The sequence below is a fragment of the Crocodylus porosus genome, unplaced genomic scaffold (assembly GCF_001723895.1).
Source record: "Crocodylus porosus isolate Cpor-Errol unplaced genomic scaffold, CroPor_comp1, whole genome shotgun sequence".
In the NCBI taxonomy this organism is placed as follows: Eukaryota; Metazoa; Chordata; order Crocodylia; family Crocodylidae; genus Crocodylus; species Crocodylus porosus.
Window position 1 is genome coordinate 80,875,147 of NW_017728886.1, and position 6,443 is coordinate 80,881,589.

At 44.5% G+C, this 6,443-nt stretch overlaps 1 pseudogene; it reads right to left on the reverse strand.

Annotated features, from left to right (window-relative positions):
- Positions 1–270: 270 nt before the first annotated feature.
- Positions 271–5,448, reverse strand: LOC109309748 (annotated as a pseudogene).
- Between the last annotated feature and the right edge of the window lie 995 nt (positions 5,449–6,443).

The following is a 6,443-nucleotide window of genomic DNA, read 5'->3' on the forward strand; positions in this document are numbered from 1 at the left end:
CTAATCAGCGGGTGCCTGTAGACATGAGGGATGCCTGGTAATTAGCACATTTCAGCAGCCTTGACAACTTGAGTGTTCAGTGTCCCTATGCTTCAAAATGGTGGCGGGGATGTTTTAACTAAGCTCATCAAATTAATTTCATTAAAAGTGCTCGCACCACCATATTGAAATGCAGGGATGCTGACGCAGAAGACACTGTGGGTGCTTTAGAGTGGCTCTTGGAGGACTCTGGGGGCCAGGCTTAGGAAGACAGGGCCACAGATGGTCTCATCAATCTTCCCAGTCAGTGGTCATGGTCAGCATCACAACACCTGCATCAAAGAAGCCAGCCTGCAGCTCCGGAGTTGGTGTCATTGTGTGGGTTTTGGGTTCTTTTACCACGATCCGCTCTTCCACAAAAGGGGAATCATGGGACGTGATGGTCTTCATCTCTCTTTGAAAGGTAAGAATCTGTTCTCTTACAGGTTGACTGATCTCCTATGCAGGGCTTTAAACTAGGTTTGTTGAGGGATAGGGATGCAGACAACAGAGAGAATCTAGGATCAACAAACCACAAACCATGCACTGGAACAGCCCATATACTAAGGGGGCCGATTGGCATCACAACAGTGGGGCACGAAGGGAACCCACTGTGGGGGCTCAAGTGTCTCTATACTAATGCTAGGAGCATTGGGACCAAGCAGGAGGAACTCGCACTCCTGCTTGCAAACAAGAACATTGACTTAGTTGGGCTAACTGAAACTTGGTGGGACCCTACCCACGATTGGGCAGTAAGAATTGAGGGCTATAGGCTGTATAGACGTGATAAAGTAGGGAGAAAAGAGGGTGAGGGTGTTGCTGTCTATGTTAAGGAGCAATATACATCATCCATAATCAAGATGGGACCAGAGGAGGGGCAAATTGAGGTATTGTGGGTCAGGATGCAAGGGGGTCAGGGGGAAAGGGACTTGGTAGCAGGGGTCTAATACAGGCTGCCACATCAGGAGGATGAGTTGGACCTGGAATTCTCCAGACAGCTCTCTGGAGAGCTGGTAAATGTCTGTTCACTTCTGTTTCAATATAATCCCAGCATCTTAGACTAACCTGCAAGGACTGAATCAATTCAGCCCTGGGCTTTTTCATTGTCTGTACCTAGCCCAAATGCCCCAGGGACAAGGAACCATGGAGTGGGATGCAGATGTTGCCAGCTGTTCCCACCCCTCAGGGCAGCCCAGAGGTGTTTCAGAAGCACTGAGCAAATCCCCCTGTGTGCGGGGCCGGGGAGGCTCAGTGGTTCCTGAAGAAGGCCAAGAGTCTCTTAATTTAGCAAGCTAACCCAAAGATCCCAGCCAGAGAATGGGGGAGTTGTGGAGCTATAACATCTAGTATTAGTCTACACTGCCTGACTCGGCTAAGTGCTTGAAATTGCATACACACACACTGGAAACTTAAGTAAAGTTAAATAACAAGAATATATTGTAATAGGAATGTCAAAAAAATGAACACAAACTTGACAGGTTAACAGGTTATTAAAATAGATACATAGAATCTATGGACACTACCAGGAGGCAATCTGAGTAACTCAACACAGAGAGCAGAAGGGCTTGGACCTGTGCCCCACTAGATGGCAGGCACTTGCTCACCGGTCTCTGTCACAGTCTGTCAGTGGAGTGGAGCTGCCCTCGCTCCCTCCTTCCCCCTGGCAGTTGAGGTAAAGTGAATCCTCAATGAGGGTGCTATAAGGAGGAGAATATGCCTTTGAGTTTGTTTGGACTAGCTTAGGGGATGGGCAAAATATGGCCTGTAGTCCAGATCCTGCCCCCCCAGGCAATTTCCTCCAACCCACAGGTGCCCACCAATAAATTGTACTCCACCCAGCCTGCGTATTTTGTTCCCATCCTAGTGTGTGGGAAGGCCCCAGCTCTGACACAGCTTCTGGGTGGGGCTGCTGCTGCCACTGCTGCAGCCACTGGGGGACCTGCTCAGGTTCTCCGGCCTCTAGCAGCCCAGAACTGGACGCAGTACTCCAGCTGCAGCCTGACCAGTGTCACATAGAGGGGGAGGATCACCTCCTTGGACCTACTCGTGATGCATCTATGGATGCATGACAAGGTATGGTTGACCTTCCTGACCACATCCCCACGTTGGCGGCCCATGTTCATCTTGGAATCAATAGTGACACCAAGATCCTTTTCTGCCTCTGTCCTGACAAGAAGGGAGTTCCCCAGCCTGTAGATATGCTGCTGGTTCTTCCTCCCCAGGTGCAACACCTTGCACTTGTCCATATTGAAATCCATCCTATTCTCATCTGCCCACCTCTGTAACCTGCCCAGATCTAGTTGTAGCCTGTCCCTCCCTTCTAGCGTGCCCACTTCTCCCCACATTTAGTGTCATCTGTGAATTTGAACAAGGTGCTTTTCACCCACTCGTCCAAATCACCAATGAAGATGTTGAACAGTGCGGGCCTTAAGACTGAGCCCTGGGGACCCCACTGCCCACATCCCTCCAGGTCAAAAAAGACCTGTCCACCACCACTCTCTGGTTCGGCCCGCCAGCCAATTTGTGACCCACCTGACTGTGTAGGCATCGACACCACAGTCGCCTAATTTTTTTATGAGAACGGGGTAAGAGACAGTGTCAAAGGCCTTCCTAAAGTTCAAAAAAGTCTATGCCCACTGTGACACCTGCATCCAAGGCTTTTGAGACCTGGTCGTAGAAGGCCACCAGGTTGGTCTGACAGGACCTGCCTCTAATGAACCCGTGGTGGTTGCCCCTAAGCATAATCTCCCCCGCTGGTCCCTTGCAGATGTGCTCCTGGGTAATTTTCTCAAGGAGCTTCCCCAGGACCGAGGTAAGATTAATGGGCCTATAGTTTCCTGGGTCCTCTTTCCTCCCTTTTTTGAAAATGGGGACCACATAGGCCCTTTTCCAGTCCTCTGGCACCTCACCAGAGCACCACAAGTGCTCGTAAAGCTGTGCCAAGGGTCCTGCAACGACCTCAGGTAATTCCCTCAGCACTCTGCGGTGGAGATCGTCAGGACCAGCTGATTTGAACATATCTAGTCCCTCCAGAAGTTCCCTGACTTGGTCATCACTGACCCTCGGTCTGGTTGCGCCTCCCCTGGGTCCGTCCAGATTCCCAGTGGGGGGGATGCCCCTGTCCCTGCTCTCTCCCTGGGCAATCTCTGCTCTAAGTGGAGCAGGCACCGTAGTGCCCTGCGACATTCACGTTTTCCCAAATTGAACAGAAAACTTGGATCCCTGCTCACAAGTGAGCTGGGTTTGTTTGACTATGGGAGCCATTGGCAGCTAAAGAATGATAGGTCTGGTCAGGGCTCACTTGTGCTCAGTCGCATTACCAGTGGCTATTTCATTCTTCCCTATGAAAAGAACATTCCACAAAGAGGGCACTGGAACATGCAGGTTCTACTTCAGTGTCTGTTTAATACTCCTCTAAAAATCAAGTGGTTAGAGTCATCTCAGGTGAGGCAGAGAAAGTAGTCTCATCAAGCCAGAAGAAAAGAACCTGTCAAACGTATTCCTGAGTTGTCTTTTATTTGTTCCACTGACTTTTGCCCAGTTCTCTGGCAGGAAGGTGATGCACTGTCTCTGCCTATGCTTTTTATGCAGCTTCTCCCCGCAGATGGAAATACAAGTGTATAATAGGACTTCATGCTTATTTGTCTTGACAAGAGTTTTTGGTCTTGTTGAGTCGGCTCAATTCTACACTCAGTTTATACAGGTTCAATTCTAGATAGACACACTCAGGGGGTTGGGGAGTGGTACTGAAGTAAAACCTGGATCCTCAGGGTGCCAGTAGCCCTGGAAACACCCTCAGGTTGGTCTGCTGACTGAGGTGCCCTCTGGAGATGGGTATCCCTCACTGCCCAAGAATTTACTCTAAGTCTAACAAACAAATAGGTTTCTTTATTATACATAACTATATACAGAAAAGAAATGATTAAGCAAAAAGGATATCAGATTCACCCAAAGAGCCTTGTCTGTCTTTATTTAATGTTGCATTTGTAGACTGTACTCAAGTTATTGGTTTTATTGTTAACTATAATTATACATACACACACACACACACACATATATATATACACACATATACATATACAGCATATACATACACACACACTACTGCAATCTTGAAGGATATATTTTTATATATTATAATTAATTAATTATAACTAATTATTATAGTTATATAGAGAACTTATTTCAATTAATTAATTATAGTAAGAGAGATGTGTATAATTATATATTTATATATAATACATATAAATATATTATTATAGCTGTCTATCTATCATAATTATAGCTAACAATAAAACAAACAACTTGAATACTGTCTACAAATGCAACATTAAAAAAAGGGAGACAAGGTTCTTTGGGTGAATCTGATCTCTTTTATTAGACCAAATTGAATAGTTGGAAAGATTTTAGTTAGCAAGCTTTCGGGTTTTAACACTCCTTGTCAGGCTGAGGAAGCACCTGCAGTTGGTGTGTGTGCTGTTCCTGGATGGAAGAACATACTCATCCCATCCAGAAAGCGTGCACACAGGCAGCAGTGGATGAAGGAGAAAGCTTCAGTCACTTCTAGAGCCATATCTATCTTTTTGCTTGTCTCACAGTCATTGATAATGTGCAGGCTTCGCAGGGTGTCCAGGAAAAGCACAATATTGTAAGGCATCCACAACAGGAAAAAACATGATGGCAATGAAAAAAACAACTTAACTGGTTTACACCTGTTGTGGATCTGGCTTTTCTTCAGGTTTTTAAAGATGTGGGTGTAGCAGAAAATGAGAATGCCAAGAGGGCCATAATACTGATTTCAAGCTTAGTAAAAAGCTTTCAGGGTTGATTATTATCAATGTAATAAGGCATACACTTTGTAGCATTTTTATCAGTTACCTCCTTCATGAATATAGGGTTTGGCATGGAAATTAAAATGGCCAATGACCAAATTGCCAGGCTTATAAGTATGCCATATGAGATTGTTCAAACTTGGGGAGCACGTACTGCACGGACAATGGTCAAGTACCTGTCAATGGTCATAAGGGTTATGAAGAATAATGCTGCCATGGTAACCAATATAGTAACAACCACATACTAGTTTATACATTGTATTTCCAAAAATCCATTCCCCTGAAGTATAGTGCACCAGAAAGGGCAGGGGGAAAACAAACAGTAGGTCAGAGATGGCGAGGTTCAGCAAATACACATCAGTTATGTCAGTCAGTTTCTTGCAAGCTACCAGGACCCAAATGACCAAGTTGTTTCCCATCAAGCCCAACACAAATAATAGGCTGTAATGTAAAGGCTTGGGAAAACTACAGATGTAACTGTCTTAATTTCCTCCATGCTGCAGGTGGAGGCATTGTGAGGATAATAATAGTCATCATAATAATCAGGCGTATTCAGAGAAGGTGTTGGATTTGAATAATTCATCATGAGGTGATCTGTTAAAGAGCAAATAATTTAACATTCAGTATTTCTATTTATTGTTAAATTAGTATTCTAGGCACAATTCTTCCACCAACAATTCCATGAAAGAAGGGTGAGGTAGACCGGGTGTATAATCAAATTGAATACAGCCTTAAGAAGGGGGCTATCCTATACAAATAGAAGAACCTTTCCCCCCCTAACGCTTAGAGAGGCGGATGAGCTGGATAGCGCACAGCATGAATGAATCCCAGATGAAAATTAATCTGTCTAGGGATTAAAGTACCTGATGCCTCATCAGTCTTCTATGGGTTATGGCAAGCTAGAGAAGTCACTTTGCCTCTGTAACTGACTTTCTCCCCCAGTCTCAAGGATGTATTTCCACTCTCCAATAATGCACGATGTCCAAAGCTTCAGGAAAAGCTAAAACTGTCTTCTGGTTTAGGGTGTCTTCTGGTATTGCAGTGCCTAGTATGCCAGCTGATGTTGATGGCATTTATGGCAATACATGAGGTGCTATAGGGTGGAGTAAAATTTGCAGCTGAATATGGAACCTGGCTATCATAGTGAGGATTTAGGCTTAGCATTGTACAGCCTAAGGTGCCCTGCCATCTAGTGGCATTCTTAAGCCTGATTTGGATGGTTATGTAGGAGGAAAGCTAGGGACCTCACAAGAGTATGCTAAATGCTATTCCTATGGCCATAAAAGTGCTTATGCTGGCATAATTTATTCTGTTAGAACTGCACAAATAATGATTTTTTCAGTTCAGATCAATCTGGAAAGGAAAAGTTTTTACTTCCTTAGGAAAAGCAAAGCAAAAGGAAAATGTCATTTGTTCAGTCCAAATCAAACCTTGAAGTTAGCCTTCAGGTTATGCCACACTGTTTTAAATTGTCTTCTTTAAAAAAGAGGTGGATTTTCAAACAAAAATAACATTTTGAAATGAAAGCTGTTTTAAAAAATATTCAGACTAAACATTTTGATTTTTCAAAATTTCCCTTCCCATTTTCTTTCA